Raw genomic sequence first — 16,790 nt, 5'->3', positions numbered from 1 at the left:
TTTGAACCATGTCCAAACCCAACTTCTAAGTTCGAATAAGGATTTGAAAATCAGCCTGAGGCTCCCACGGAATCTAAATCCAGGTTACTGTGTGCATCTTCCTTATAAAGTCATGGAATAGCTGCATTCAGGGAATGGGATGAGTGCGGGTGGATGTTTCATTGCTTTTTTTTTTTTTTTTTCATTGCTTTTCTTCTCAAGAAAACTCCCCGCCCTGATGTTCTGTGGCACCTTACAGTCCTCAGGGGCCTTTAGGCACGTCATGGCATTGCTGCGCCCTGCACTAGCGCTATGGGGTGAGGTGCGTGGGGGTGGGGCGACCCACATTATATCGCAGAGGTTACCTAGGCCCGCAGATGCTCAGTGGGAGCCTTGAGGTCCCCCAGCCAATTGGGGGTCTTCGGACTCCAAGCACAGCACTCTCTGTGTCCCACCAATGCTTCTCTGCTGACTCCCTCCTTGGGCCTTCCAGAGTGCGGGGCTGGAAGGTGTCAATAGCCTTGGGTATTGTAGCTCATAAAATACAGTCAATTTCAGTCATCTGTGCTTGTGTTTAATTTTATTTTTTTATTTTTATTTTTTTTTAAGATTTTATTTATTTATTTGACAGAGAGAGAGACAGCTAGAGAGGGAACACAAGCAGGGGGAGTGGGAGAGGGAGAAGCAGGCTTCCCGCCGAGCAGGGAGCCCGATGCGGGGCTCGATCCCAGGACCCTTGGATCATGACCTGAGCCGAAGGCAGACGCTTAACGACTGAGCCACCCAGGCGCCCCTTGTGTTTAATTTTATTTATTTATTTATTTATTTATTTATTTATTTATTTATCTTTAAAGTAGGCTCCATGCCTAGCATGGAGCCCAGTGAGGGGGCTTGATCTCACCACCGTGAGATCGAGGCCTGAGCTGAGATCAAGAGTCGGATGCTTAACCGACTGAGCCACCCCGGCGCCCCTTGCTTGTGTTTTATGTTATTTTTTTCAAGATTTATTTATTTTGAGAGACAGAGAGAGGATGCACCAGCAGGAGGGGCAGAGGGAGAGGGGGAGAGAATCTCAAGCAGACTCCGTGCTGAGAGCAGAGCCCAACGTGGGGCCCGAACTCAGGACCCTGAGATCACAACCTGAGCCGAAACCAAGAGTCTGACACTTAACCGACTGCGCCCCCCTGGCGCCCCCCTGTGCTTGTGTTTTAAAACATGCTTTCCTTTTAAGCCAATACACAACTGCATTGTTTTTATTAAAAATTTCAAATAATACAAGTAGAAAGCCCCCTTTGACTACCCTCTTCCCAGCCCTCTCTGCAGAGGTAACCACTGATGACAATTTGACGTGACTCTTCCTAGTCCTTTTTAAAATAAATTTTGCATATGTTACTGATGGATTATTATATCCCTCACCATCTTGCTTGCTTTAATTGCCAGCTCTGCGTATGTGTGTAGAGAAAGCAAACATTCTAATATTACCTTCAGCAAGATAAAACCAGGATGGTGCATCAGGATGGAAAACGGTCTGGTGATTTCGAGCCGTGATTCTCTGACTTGGATGTGGGTATGAACTGCCCAAAGATTTTTCTAAGATGCAGATTCTGATTCATTAGGTTTGGGGGAGGTCCTAGGATTCTGCATTTCTTTTTTTTTTTTTTTAAAGATTTTATTTATTTGAGAGAGAGAGAGAGCACAAGAGAGGGGAGCGGGAGAGGGAGGAGCAGACTCCCCGCTGAGCAGGGAGCCCGATGCGGGACTCGATCCCGGGACTCCAGGATCATGACCTGAGCCGAAGGCAGTCACTTAACCAACTGAGCCACCCAGGCGCCCTTTTTTTTTTTTTTTTTTAAGATTTTATTTATTTGAGAGAGAGAGTGAGAGAGAGGGATTCTGCATTTCTAATAAGGTCCCAGTGGGTACAGATTCTTCCAGCTACAGGCCACACTTTGAGTAGGGAGGGTTTAGAGCACCATCTCTGGACTCAAACACACCTGCCGGGCCTTTAATTGCCAGCTGACTGAGCTGGGCAAGTGTGTAAGCTTTCTGTGCTTGTAAATCGGCAATAAGAAGGACACCTCATCCATAGGATTGTTGTGAAAACACAGTGATCTGGGGCCCGTGGAGCCCGGCACATAGTGAGTGCTCAATAAATATAAGTCATTAGTACGATCTAGAGACGAATACCATAAAGTTGTCCAAGCCGAACAGGAAACGCTGCCTGCGTGGCTACTGTTTGGAGCTGCATAGGCTGATGTACTTCTCCATTATCCGTTTGGCACCATCATCATCAGGGTATTTCATATGCTTTCGATGCTTTATTTCCTTTCACTTATGAAGAAACAGGCTCAGGGTGTTTGGGTGACTTAACCAGATCCGCGCAGCTGAGAAGTAGCAGAAACAAACTTAGACCCAGGTGCTGGGTCCAGTGCTTGCTGTATACACCGCGGCTGACTTCGCTTGTTGGTGGCTTGGAAGCTAGAGCCCCCGAGCGCGGTTCCAGGGAAGTAAAGCGACAGCCTTCAGACTTGTTTTGCTCTCACACCTGTCAAAAGATTTCTTGAGGGGCGCCTGGGTGGCTCAGTCGTTAAGCGTCTGCCTTCGGCTCAGGTCATGATCCCAGGGTCCTGGGATCGAGCCCCGCATCAGGCTCCCTGCTCCGCGGGAAGCCTGCTTCTCCCTCTCCCACTCCCCCTGCTTGTGTTCCCTCTCTCTCTGTATCTCTCTCTGTCAAATAAATAAAATCTTAAAAAAAAAAAAAAAAAAAAAAAAAAAAAGATTTCTTGAAAAACTGTATCCTCTTACACATTTTAAAATTCACATATACAAACTCTTATCAGAACTTTGGGGTGTCTGGGTGGCACAGTCAGTTGAGTGTCCACCTCTTGGTTTCTGCTCCGGTGGTGATCTCGGGGTCGCGGGATCAAGGCCCGCGTCGGGCTCTGTGCTCAACCGGGAGTCTGCTGGAGATCCTCCCTCGGCCCCTCCCCCTGCTTGTGTTCACTCTCTCCTCTCTCTGTAGGATAAATAAATAAATCTTTAAAAAGAAAAAAAAAAAACCTGTTATCATAACTTTAAGTAGAATGTATTTCCACGCTGATTGTATGTCATATACTCGCTTCAAATATATTTTTGTCAAAGCCTTAAACCAGCAAACTCAGCCCATGCAGTTACGGGAAATGTCTGTCATAATTCTTAATTGGCAAAGCTGGACCTCGTCGTTTGAGCCATCAGCCAAATCATACTGTGTGTCAGAAAAAGTCAGATTCCGTTTTGCGATTTGAATAAATGTGTTAAACAGGTGTCCCTGTGTCAGCTTCCTTGCTCCCTGATTGTAACCCAAAAACCAACAGACGAAGGGTGGGTAAGATAGATAAGGCCTTGGTAAAATAAGGCCAGCCCCCTTCTCTCTCTCTCTCTTTTTAAAAGATTTTTTTTGGGGCGGCTGGGTGGCTCAGTCGTTAAGCGTCTGCCTTCTGCTCAGGTCATGATCCCAGCGTTCCTGCTCTGCGGGAGGCCTGCTTCTCCCTCCCATTCCCCCTGCTCGTATTCCCTCTCTCGCTGTGTCTCTCTCTGTCAAATAAATAAATTAAAAAATCTTAAAAAAATAAAAATAAAAGATTTTATTTATTTATTAGAGAGAGAGAGCAAAAGAGCACAAGCAGGGGGAGCAGCGGGCAGAGGGAGAGGGAGAAGCGGACTCCCAGCTGAGCAGGGAGCCCGATGCGGGACCTCGATCCCAGGACCCTGGGATCATGACCTGAACGGAAGGCAGACGTTTAACGACTGAGCCACCCAGGTGCCCCGAGGCCAGCCCCCTTCTCCATGCCCATCCTCCGGGGCCTTCCCCAGGAATGCTGCATTCTCCAGTTGTCCCTTTGTCTGGTGGCGTTCACACCCCAGGGGAGAGCACCAGGGTACAGTTAGGATGGCTGGAGGTGGGCCTTTCTTTGGGGAAATGGTGAGGAGGGGCCATTATGTAAAGAGAGCTGTAGAGCCAGGCGGCTGCCAGTCCGGCAGTTTGGGAAAGGACTCCCTGTGGAAGTGCAGGTTTGGGAAATTGAGTCCCTGAAAGCCAGCCGGGTCCCAGCAGCCCCTGGAAGTGCCCGCATCTCGCACACGTGTGCTGGCGGGAAGAACACTGAACCACGCGCCCACTGGCTATGCTGCCCGGATTGTGCTCTGTGAACATTACAGCGCTCACTCCAGAGCTTGTGGGCCTTTGGGGATCTTTTGCTGGAGCTGGGACTGGGTCTTCCTCCCGTGGGCTCCCCGACGACACCTTGGACGCACGTCCCATGTGTCTTCCCAGCTCCTCCTTTCGCGGTGAGATGACAGGAGCTCACACGGTCCCATGCCTCCTTGTCCAGGTAAACGGAGGCCCAGAACAGGAGGCCACAGGTCGGTCCATGTGCCCCACCAAGAAAGCCCCTGGCCTTCCCAGGGGAGGCATCACAGGGCACAAAAGCCTTGAGGGAGTCAGAAGAGCTGGTCTTCAGAGTCCACCCCCTGCCTCAGTGCAAGTCGCTTGGACTCTCTCGTGCTCAGCTTGTCTGTTAAATGGGCTGATGCGGCAAGCGCTTAGCCTGTAGTGTTCACAGGCTTTGAAGCTGGGCAGACCTGGCTTTGCCGTTTACTAGTTGTGTGACCTTGGGCCAGTTACTTGCCTCTCTGCGCCTGTCTCCCCATCAGTAAGCAGGGATGAGGATAGCGTCTGCCTCTCGGGCTGGTTGAGAGGGTCAACGGAACAATGACTGTACAGTGTCGGGCCCACACAGCACGCTCAGTAAATATTGTCGTCGTTGTTACGCTTGTTTTTTGTTCTCGGTAGGAATTAGAGTCCGGGAAAAGCCGAGTGGAGTGAAGTCCTGGTTGAGACTCTCCAAGGGCAGGGCCGGGCTGGCGTGTGGCATTGTCTCCTTCCCAGGATGGCGATGCGTTTGGAGGGGCGCTTAATACATGTCACCTGATGAGTGACGAGAGCAAGCGCCGAGGCTCTTGTTAGTGCCCTGAGCCCCGGCCATCTGCCGAGGCTAATGCTGGCATTTTCCCCTGGCCTTCACCCGAGCCAGAGGCCTCTGGCCTTCTTGTTGTCCTGGGGGAATGAGGACTGACCGCTATGCTCCCCGCGTCTCCCCTCAGCTAAGAGCTTCGAGAGTGCCCTGCTTTTGGGGTCCACCCTGCCGGGCCCCGTCAGAGACCTGTTGTTGCCCAGCCTCTCCCACTGTGGGCTCCTGTGCTCTTCCATGGTGGACAGGCCACGGATGTCCAGCTAACTCACCTTTCTGTCTTAAAGCTGCCCTGTCTCAATTTCCTGTGTGCCTCTCCCAGCAGATATTTTATTTTTTTGAAGATTTTATTTATTTATTTGAGAGAGAGAGAGAGCACAAGCAGGGGGAGGGGCAGAAAGAGGGAGAAGAGGCTCCCCGCTGAGCAGGGAGCCCGACGTGGGGCTTGCGGGGCTCGATCCCAGGACCCTGGGATCATGACCTGAGCCAAAGGCAGATGCTTTACCCACTGAGCCACCCAGGTGCACCCCCGCCCCAGCAGATATTTTACCAAGAGTCTTGTCCTCACCCCTCCATCCCTTCCCCTTGGGAATCTTGTCATCTTTTCTTACAAACTTTCAACTGGAAGCTACTCGCTTGTCCTTGTCCTCAGTCTCAGAGAAGTAAACAATAAAACAGACGCTCCAATCCACCATGGGATTTTGCTGTTTCAGGGAATTCCTTTGTCAAGCAGGGAATCCTTTTGTAAAGTGAATAATTGCTCACTTTGGATTTCTGTCCAGGATTTTTGTTGTTGTTGTTCAGGAGCTTTCTCAGGAGTGGGGCCAAGCTAGTTTGTAGGCCCGGGGGATAGGGAGGCTCCTCGCCTCCTGCTCTACCAACTGCAAGGGCTCGGGCTCTGGCTTCTAGATCCTCTGATTACCTTTAATCCTTCCGCCGTCTTCCTGTCAGGGCTCTGGCCCGCCAACATCGATCACGCCGGCCCCGGAAGGTGCTGACGGGTTTGTGTTTCTCGCTCTGTTTCGTTCCTTCGCTTCGCCAGTCGTGTCTCCATGGAAACAGGCGCAGCCTTTGTGTTGCCTTTGGGCAAATCGATGCCTAGTGCGGGATTTTTCTTTGCTGTCTACCCCCCCTCCCCAATTTGGCATCAAAGAGAGAGGTGGGGGCAGCGCAGGAATCGACAGGAGGCCTTTGGTGGCCTGGGGCGCCCGGGGTGGGGGAGCCAACTGTGAGTCGTCCAGCCCGGGACCCCGAGGCAGGGTGCCTGGCCTGGCCTCCCCTTCGGGGTTGCGCCGCGTGCATCGCGAGGCCATCAGATGGAGGGGAGCGCGCAGCGGGTTGTAGACACTCAGCCCTCCTGGGCCCCCTGCATTCTCGCAGACAGCTGCTGGCCCCCCGGGGGCGGGGGCTGGGTCGGAAAAGCTGGCATCCACGCTCATCCTTTGGCAGGACCTTGAGGGGGAGGACTCTGACTTTTCTGGGCCCTGGTTTCTCCCGAGGGCCTCAGAGGTTTTAAACCTCTTTGGTAATGTGACTCCTTTGACCTTCAGGAAACCCCACGTTTGGGTAAACTCTGCTAAGTTATTGTCACAAACTTGTTCAATGGTGACTAGTACACCCTGCGTTTGATTCCAACCAGTGGGTTACCTGGTTTGAGAAGAATCTTCAGATTCAGGAACCTCTCTTGAGACTGAGCATCTTGCTCCTGTTTCCAGGCGCCCCCTCCTCTGGCCCAGGCTATCCTGCGTCCCTGGCTGATCACGGTCTGCTCGGGGAGCCTTCTGTTCCAGGCCAAAGCACAAGTGTTGGGCTGAGCAGCCTGGGGCAACAGCAGATCTGCTCTGTGGCCTGTGGTGCTCCCACAAAGAAGTTCATTGGTGAGTGGGCGAGGGCAGCCCCCGAGGGACGGGGCTTCTGGGGGCGAAGTAGCCGTGTTTGGAAAATATAGTCACCTCGGGCACCGCCGCTTTGACGATCTCCGTTATCCGACCGGCGACCCAGTAGGTTTCTAACAATACTGCACTCGTACTAACTTTAATGCAGTCACTTTAACCTCATTGATTAAATCAGCAGACTCTAAACTTCATTTTAATATCTGAACTCTCTCCCCATCTGCCTGTTAAGTGCAGCAAAGGATGTATTTAACCTCAGGTTTGCATTGTCCGAGAGCCTCCCTCGAGACTGGACCTGGAGCGAAATTGCCCGAGGAGCCCGCTGAGTGTGTTAGGTGATACACTCGTGGTGATAAAGGTCAAGTTGTCCAGTCTCCTGCCTGCAGAATGGGTACGTGATGGAGCTGCAACTTCTGGGTTTCTATCCTGGGAAGTGAACTCTCTCACGCCTCTTTATAGTCCACGAGTTTCTTCTGGAATCTAACTTAAGTCCCATTTCATTTTGTCCTGACTTAAGAAAGAGAGAAAACAGAGAGCAAGTACCTTTAATGCTTTACTCAAAGACCCTTCAATCTCTGCTCGGCCTTGGCCAAACACACCCCATTTCTGAGGTTGTGTTCTCGCTCCCTCTCCTTCCAGCTGAACACTGCCCGAGTTTTCTGTTGGTAAGACAAGGGGGATGGTAGCCGTCTCACTGGGTTGGTGTGAAAGTCAAATGAAGGCTCTGGGGATACACCTCACCACGTACCTGTCATATGGCTCATTTTTAGTCACCTCAGTTGACCCTGAATACATTTTATTCCCCGCCTCCCGTGACACCTCTCACAGTTCCTGAGTGGTGACGCTTTCTTTGCAGCGTCTCTCAGAGTAAAGCCCCCGGGCTCGTAGAACATCCTCCCCATTGTTCCCAGGCCCAGACAGGCCAGGTGGGGCAGGTGCAGGCCACCCCTCTGCTGTTCCGAGCCAGTGGGCCAAGAGACGTGGGCGTGGGGGAGAAAAGCCTTTCCACGCCGAGGCCCTGAGTGGCACTGTCCCTGTCACTGTCTCTCAACGGAGCTCTGCCCCCGGTGGGGACCGCTGACTCCTGGGCTCTCCCCGATGGTTGCAGCAGTGTCCCTGGTACCTGACTGCAAGGGGCTACCAGCAGGGACAAATGGCTCCTGTGGACAGCAACCTGGATTCGGGCTTTGTCCAAAAGCATGTGATGCTTGGAGCCGCTGGGACCCCTCAACCACAGAGAGCAAGGGCTTCAGAGGGAGCTAGTTTTTTTCTAGGTGTTCATCTTTCTTCCTTTGCGTGGACTACATCAACCGTAGCCGACTAGTGGAGAACAAGGACCCTGGAGCCATTCTGCCTGGGTGCTTGTCCATCTCTGCCTCCCTGGGTCTCGGGCTTCTCCATGTCACAAAGGAAGTGCCAAAAAAAAAAAAAATTGCTGTAATTTCTCTAGAGTTTTGAAAAATTTGCCTAGTGCAACTGTTTGATGTAAAATTTCCTTCCCTCCCTTTCTCCTGGTCAGCATAAATATCTGTATTGCTCGCCCGCTTTATGCTGGGCACTGACCTGGGTGTTGGGGTCGAAGAACTGAATGAGACCAAAACAATCCGTTGTCTGCCGGGGCCACCAGCCGCACACCGGTCATTGCGAGAGGTGATCAGTGCTGGCACGTTGATGGTACGGCAAGAATCTAACAGGCCAAGGCTGTGTGGGGGTGTGCCAAAAAGTGCCTCTGGGAAGGCTTCTTGGAGGAGGAGGACCACGATCTGAATCCTGAAATAAAGAGTCGCAGCTGGTCAGCATGAGGCTGTTGGGGCCAAGGCGTGGAGAGCGCAGGCAAATGTGCCAGGTTCGGTGGTGGTCAGAGGAAAGCCCAGCCCAGGACTCAGACGTGCATTGACTAAAGCAGCAGGTCCCTGGAGGACTGGCTGGCCTGAACTGGGAGGGCGGTATCCCTTCTCTAGAATCAAATCTGGGTCGGGGGTGGACAAAGGGCACTTCAATGTTGACATTCTTTCTCCCCTCCAGCTGGTCTCTAGGTTCCCTTGGTGTTTTCCCTGCGGCCACTGTCCCTCCCTCCTCCCCTCTTAGATAATGATTTGCTTCTCACCTCTGAGGTGGTATCTCAAGTCTGGAAGCCCCTGGAATACCCTGAGCCTCTCTGACTTGCTGTGGGGGGCAGGGAATGGAAATGGCGTGTTCCTGGGTGGGGGCACTCTGATTCAGTAGGGGGCCCTAGACCTTTGTCTTTCAGAAGCTCCCAGAGACCCTGCTGCACCCCTCCAGCCCAGAATCCCTGCTCCAGGGGGCCCGAACGCATGCAGCCTCTCCCCACTGAGGCACTGAAGGGTGTTCCCTGCCTGGTCTCCTTGCCGTTTCTCTCTTTTACTTTTACAGATGGCATTATTGTTGCTTGTTTGTTTGTTTGTTTTGTTTTTAAGTAGGTTCCATGCTGGGCATGGAGCCTAATGCAGGGTCTGAACTCACAACCCTGAGATCAAGACCTGAGTCTTGATCAAGAGTCGGACGCTTGGGGCGCCTGGGTGCCTCAGTCATTTAAGGGTCTGCCTTCGGCTCAGGTCATGATCCTGGGGTTCTGGGGTCATAGGGCTCCCTGCTCAGCGGGGAGCCTGTTTCTCCCTCTCCCTCCTGCCTGCCACTCGCCCTGCTTGTGCTCTCTCTCTGTCAAATAAATACATAAAATCTTTTTAAAAAGTCAGACGCTTAACCGACTGGGCCACCCAGCACCCCTGTTGCTTGTTTTTAAATCTCTCCTTTTATTCTTCCAGTGGGGACCTCTATCATCTTGTTTTGGGCTTTACTACCTTTTTAAAAGATAATGTTAGATAGTGAAATGGGGGCACGAAGAATTAAAAGTTGCCCAAGGTCACAGAGAAGCCAACAGCCCCAGTGGAGAATCTGGTGTCTTCAGCCTGCCCAGAATGTCTTGCTGGGGCACAAGACCCAAGTGTCCAGAGCCCCAGATGTTTGCAGAAATGGGACAAGGGTCTGCTGCCTTTTCATTAGGAGGTGGTGTCTTCTCGCCTCCCTCCAATGGGTTCCAGGCCTGCAACCATCACAAGTGACATAGGCAGGTGGGTCCAAGGACACAGAGGGGGCCCCACAGGCCCAGCCAAGAGGGTCCTTGGCTTTGTGCAGAATAGAAATCAAATGTAAGCCAGGAGGAAATGAAGGCAGAGCTTACTGAATAGCATAGGTGATAGAGTATAGCAAACGGAGTATCTAAAAGACTCAGAAAGGAGAGGAGACTTTGTCTCATTGTTGCTGGAGTTAGGGGTTTATACAGGGAAAGGGTCCGGGGTGTTCCTCCAGGAGTCCGGGTAGGGATCAATCACAGGGAGTGTCAGCTGAACAATAGGTGTTCCTCCATAAATCACCGAAGGTAGGTGTGTCCATGCCAGTGTGGGCCGAGGTTTGTTCGAAGCTAATGTCCTGGAACATGGTTGGGATCCCGTTCTTCTTAGATATTCTCAGGTGTTCTGGGGCCAGGACGAGACTCAGAGAGCAATTCACTTCCTTGCTTCCCCCTTGGAGTGGGAAAGGAGCTTCTTTGGGTTTACCTAGATGCAAGGTGAACTACAGAGCACGAGGGCACCCGGGTGGCTCAGTCAGCTAAGCGTCCGACTCTTGATTTCAGCTCAGGTCATGATCTCAGGGTCCTGGGATCGAGCCCCACGTTGGCTCTGAGCTCAGCTGGGAGTCTGCTTCTCTCTCTCTCTCTCTCTCTCTCTGCCCCTCCCCCAGCTGGTGCTCTCTCTCTCTCTCTCTCTCAAATAAATAATTGAAATCTTAAAAAAAAAAAAAAGAAATTTAGACCGTGAGTAAATGGAGCCTTTCTAAAATGGAGTCCCTTCAGCTTCCCTGTCTCACAACCATTGTTCCCATTTGCCCTGCCCCCTTACTTGGACATCTGTTCTCCTAACAATATCTGCCCATAAATCTTGTCTCCGAGTCCTGGGTGGCTTAGCTGAGGACAAATGAAGCCTGCAACTGGCGACCAGACCTTCACCATGGCTACACGTGGATGTGACCACAACCGTGCGTGCTCGCATGGCTGTGTGTGGGTAGCCGTCCCCGGGGCTGCAAGGGTGGGCTCCTTGGCTGCATTTGGAAGGAGCCCTTTCTGCAGGCTTCTCTGGTAACTTTTTTTTTTTTAAAGATTTTATTTATTTATTTGACAGAGAGAGATAGCGAGAGCAGGAACACAAGCAGGGGGAGTGAGAGAGGGAGAAGCAGGCTTCCCGCCGAGCAGGGAGCCCGATGCGGGGCTCGATCCCAGGACCCCGGGATCATGACCTGAGCCGAAGGCAGACGCTTAACGGCTGAACCACCCAGGCGCCCCTTCTCTGGTAACTTAATGCTATTGTAATTCTTGGTTTCTGTAGAGAAAAGAGATTTTCATTTTGTGCACCCGGACATACAGTAGGTGCTCACTGTTTTTTTTTTGACTGACAGTGAATGCGTGAGTGAATAATTAGAAGTCTGTGTGTGAAGGAAAAGGTTCCGTTTACCTGGGACATTCAGAAGACCTCCTGCGTAAGTAGGGCTGCCAAAGAAGTGCTCCTCCCAGACTCTGCCCGTAAGAGCCGCTAGGAAGGCAGGGAGTGGTACAGTGTCACATTGCCCAGCCCACGGTCCCTGAGGGCTCTCTCCCCTTTTCCAGACCACCAGCACATGGTCAGTGCTAGGGGTGGTCTGGAAGAACAGAGGGAGATCAATACTGGCCATTGGAAGAGACTGCCACATGGACGGGGGAACTTGAACTAGCTCTTGAAAGCTGGACAGGGCTTGTTGAGGAGGACCGAGGAGAGGGTTCTAGAGCATGCTCTCTGAACCAGCATCACCTGAGCACTCGTTAGACACACAGATTCTTGGCCCTCTCCCCCACCCCCAGACCTAGGGGACAGAAGCTTTGGGGCTGGAGCCCAGCAATGCGTGTTCAGCCAGCATTGCGGGTGATCCTGATGCCCACTGAATGTGGTGAGCACCAATGCAGGCAAAGGAAGGGGTCTGAGCCTCACATGAGCGGCGGGCAAGCCGGGAAGCGACCTGGCATATTTTATTTTATTATTATTTTTAATTTTATTTACTCATTTGAGAGAGAGAGAGAGCACAAGCAGGGGAAGTGGCAGAGGGAGAAGCAGACTCCCCACTGAGCCGGGAGCCCGACCCGGGGCTCAATCCCAGGACCTGGGATCATGAACTGAGCCGAAGGCAGTCGCTTAACCATCTGAGCCCCCCAGGTGGCCCCGGCCCAGCATGTTTTACATGAGTTCTTCTGTTGGTGGCACCAGAGAAAAGACAGGACGGGGAGAGGAAGGGCGGCTAGGAGGCATCAGAGAAGCAGGCATGGGATGAGCTTGAGGTTTGCGGATCTCAGCCGGATTGGTGGTGGCCTTAGGAACAGAGAGCAAAGCCAAGTGGTCCTGTGATGGCAGAGTGGATAGGCCTGGTGGCACATTTGGTCTCGTGCACCCTTTTCTTTAAAATGTTTAAAAATGACCTGTGCCCCATCGCATTGTTATATGCTGATCGTGGGAAAAGGTAAGACAGAAGCAAAGAGAGGGAGGCAGAATTCTACCATCCAAGACGACCACTGGTAGGCCGAGCGTTTCCTGCCGGCCCTTTTTCCTATGCACGTTCTCTTGGTGGGCCTGAAAGCAGAGCATTCTGTATCCGTTTGCGTCCTGCATTCTTTGCTTGACAAAATATCATAAGCATTTCCTGATGTGCTTTCAGGCTGTCTCTTCTTCTTGTCACAGGAACTCTTTAAGTTGGCCAGGGCGGTGCTGGTAAGGAAGGAGTAAGTGAGGCCCCGAGAGAAAAGGGAATTTGGTCCATGACCTTCAGACAGTAGAGAAGGCAAGAGTCACATGGCTGGGTGCGTCAACTCACAAATTATAAGGAAAAAAAGAAGATGATGGGCGAAGCCGTAGATTAAGATAAACTTAAAGGACAAACGACATGCACGACTAAAGTCCAGTGTCCAGGGATGTCCATCTGGACAGTAAAGGAATGCAAGGAAGCAATTACGACAGAAATCAGCGTGTGGCACGGGGAGGGGTGGTGGAGTGGCCGGCAACGTCTCCTTTCTTGACATGGATGCTTATGGGGTGTGGCCTTATGATAATTCATTAAGCTTACATTTGCTTAGAGCAGTTTTCTTTTTCTTTTCTTTTTTTTTTTAAGATTTACTTATTTATTTGAGAAAGAGAGAGAGACAGAGAGAGAGAGAGAGAGAGAGAGCACAAGTCGGGGGAGGGGCAGAGGGAGATGGAGAAGCAGACTCTCTGCTGAGCAGGGAGCCCGATGCGGGGCTCCAGGAGTGGGTCTCTGAGAAGGCAGACTGAGCCACCCAGGCGCCCCTATCAGTTTTATTTATTTATTTATTTATTTTAAAGATTTATTTATTTATTTATTTGACAGAGAGAGACACAGCGAGAGAAGGAACACAAACAGGGGGAGTGGGAGAGGGAGAAGCAGGCTTCCCGCTGAGCAGGGAGCCCGATGCGGGGCTCAATCCCAGGACCCTGGGAACATGACCTGAGCCGAAGGCAGACGCTGAACGACTGAGCCACCCAGGCGCCCCTCAGTTTTATTTTTTTAAAAAAAGGTTCAAGAGAAAGAAGATCTTGCTCAAGGATCCATGTGGCAGAGCCAGGGGCTGAACCCAGGCTCAGAGGTTCCCCTTGGGTCTCTGATCCCCATTGCTCCCGCACTCTGTGTGTTGTTTGCTCGCCCACCTCCCGGTCCCCAGCCCCTAATCTGCCACTTGCTGCAACAACTGCAGATTTTTTTTTAAAGATTTTATTTATTTATTTGAGAGAGAGAGAGCACAAGCAGGGGGAGGGGCAGAGGGAGAGGGAGAAGCAGGCTCCCTGCCGAGCAGGGACCCCGACACGGGGCTCCATCCTAGGACCCCAGGATCATGACCTGAGCCGAAGGCAGACACCCAACCAACTGAGCCACCCAGGCGCCCCAACAACTGCAGATTTATGGGTTCCGTTTTGGTTGACTTTGAGGGCCAGGCTGAGATGCGCTGTGGGGAGAACGGTGATGGATGGCCCTTGCCTGAAATGGGGAAGCTCTGAAGGAGATCGGTCAGGGTAGGAGTGCAAGTGTGTCAGCCACGTCACGTGTGCGGCGTGTGCAGGGCTGGGGCCTGCCTTGACCAGTCTTGCTCTCTCTGGTTGGTTCAAAGATCCAGACCCAAATACCCAACATCGCTCACCTCTCAGAATCTCCTTCCTTAGCCTGGTCCATCCGTTTCCTTGAAATACTGTTTTTTTTCTTTATAAGCCCTTACCCTCCCCACCCACCCCCGCGACATGGCCCCTCTTTCCTCTGACTCCTTCCCATTGCTCTGGACAGGCCCAAGGAGGCGGTGCCAGGGCCACCACGGGGCAAACCGGAAAAGGGGACTGTGGAGGAGCCCTGTGACCTCAGCACACAGTTTCTGCAGGCAAACAAATGGGAGGGCTTTTTCTGAACCTGGTCTTCCGCGGCCCGGGCTGTGAGGTTTGGAACTGGGACTTGGGTTTCTAGCTGGGCTTCTGCTTCTCTCTGCCTTGACTGGCAGGTTTCATAGAACCGGGCCAAGGCTCTGGTCTTGGCAGAGGCAGAGAACCCCAGCGAGGAGAGGTACTAGTGCTCACTCCTGCTCAGGAGAAAAGGGTCTTTGCCCTTACCCACCTTTCCCAGAAGGATGTGGAGGCGCTCCTCTTTTGGGGATCAGTGGCCCGCAGTCCTTGGTTTCCCCCGGACAGTTGTCATAAAGCACTCCAGGGCTTCATACTGCCAAGGAGGAAGGGCTCCCCTTTAGGTTCTAGAATAGCACCGTCTGATAGAACTTCCGGCTATGTTGGACACGTTCCAAAATATGTCCTGTCCAGTGTGATGACCATTAGCCTAAGTGGCTAGTGAACACTTGAAATGTGGTAGTATGACCGAGGAACTGAATTTCCAATTCCATTTCGTTTCGATCAATTACAGTTGAAATTTAGATTGGCACATGTGATGAGTGGCTACCTTATTGGATAGCACAGTTCTAGAAGGAGTGGGTCTCTGAGAAGGGCACAGCGGCCAAGTCGAGATGTTTCAGAACTGCTTGCCACCCTCCTTCCTCCGCGTCCACATACCCACATTACACATTTCAGGAAGGCCCTAGATACAATGCCCTTTTCTAACCAAGTCCACTGTTTGAATATTCTTATCTCGAGGGAGGCAGAGCTGCCGCTGACCTCAAATGCACCCCCATGCACGGCTTCTCTTTGTCCTTGCGCCATCAGAGCTAAGCGGGGTAAGACGTCTGGAAACCCTGCGCCTGAGCAGTCTGAGTCCGGCCATCACAGGCCTCAAAGCCCAGGGTCCCGCCCTGGCATGCCCATGCTGCTCCCTGCTTCTCCCCTCGAGGGGGAAAGAGTCTGGTCCCAGTCGACTCCTGGTAGCTCGCCAACGGGCACACTGGTGTGAATGAGGCCCGGGCGCCGGGGTGGTCGGCCCACACTGGCAGTTTTGATCTTACTTCCTAGTTGAACAGCTTGGCCTCAAGTAAGAAGCATTTTTACTTTCTGGAAGCAGGTGGAGGCTGGGGGTAGTTTTGGGTTTCTTGGCTTTATATAGGTATATATTTTTGAGCAAGATGGGCGGTGGCGCTGAAGGGGCACTAGGTATTCATCAGATGAGATGGTTCTCTTACCCCCTTACCCCCGGCCTCCGTTGCCCAGCGTCTAGCGCCTGGGAGAGCCCTGTAATGTTTGCTGGATGAATGAATGAGTCATTTCTTCCTTCCTTCCTTTCTTTTTCTTTCTCTCTTTCTTTGTTTTTCAAGATTTTATTTATTTATTGGTGTGAGAGAGAGAGCACAAGCAGGGGGAGCTGCAGGCAGAGGGAGAGGGAGAAGCAGGCTCCTTGCAGAGCCAGAAGCCCGATGCGAGACTCGGTCCCAGGACTCTGGGATCATGACCAGAGCCGAAGGCAGACGTTTAACTGACTGAGCCACCCAGGCGCCCCTGAATGAGTCATTTCTGCCTGCCAGAGCACCCTGCAGGACAGGCCTCTCCTTATTCTCTGTGTCTAGTTTCCTTCTGTCCTCTCCTCCTCTCTCCCTGCAGTCCCGGCAAGCCATCTCTCCTCCCCGCTCCCTTTCTAGACCAGGCTCTCAGATGCGTGCTTCATTTTTCAGCACACTAACCGTTTCCTAGTGTGCCATAACCCACCTCTTCCGAACATTCCAGAAAGTACCCCTGCACTGCCATCTCCCCACAGCCCCATGGCCTGTGGGACTCTGCAGGCCACATGTCCTCATCAACAGGGGTGTCACTGTCCCCTGGCCGCTCCGTGCCAATGGGGACAGAGCCCCCCTGAGCAGGCAGGATTTCCTGTGTGCTCCTTGCCCTCTGTCCGGAGAGCCCAAGTAGCGCCCCCTTCTGTCTGGTGATTCTACCCCTCAGTGCCTCCTCCTGCCTGATTTAAGTCCAGTTCTTTTTCTTTCTTTTTTAGAGATGGAGCTGGGGTGGGGGGGAGCAGGGACAGAGGCAGAGAGAGAATCCCTTGCAGGCTCCATGCCCAGTGTGGAGCCCGATGCAGGCTACAGGGCTTGATCTCCAGACCCTGAGATCACGACCTGAGCCGAAATCAAGAGTCGGACGCTGAACTGACTGAGCCACCCAGGCGCCCCTTTAGTTCTTTTTCTTGTGGTAAAAAATATATATAACACAAAATTTACCATTTTAACCATTTTTAGGGGGCAATTCGGTGGCAGTAAGTCTGTTCACAGCGTCGTATAATCATCAGTCACCACCATCCATTTCCAGAACTTGTTCATCATCCCAAACAGAAACTGTGTTCATCAAACAAAGACTTCCCTCCCCCATTCCCTCAGCCTCTGGTA

The sequence above is a fragment of the Leptonychotes weddellii genome, chromosome 15 (assembly GCF_054177405.1).
Source record: "Leptonychotes weddellii isolate Sample4059 chromosome 15, ASM5417740v2, whole genome shotgun sequence".
NCBI lineage: Eukaryota > Metazoa > Chordata > Mammalia > Carnivora > Phocidae > Leptonychotes > Leptonychotes weddellii.
Note: the sequence above shows the minus strand (reverse complement) of the source record.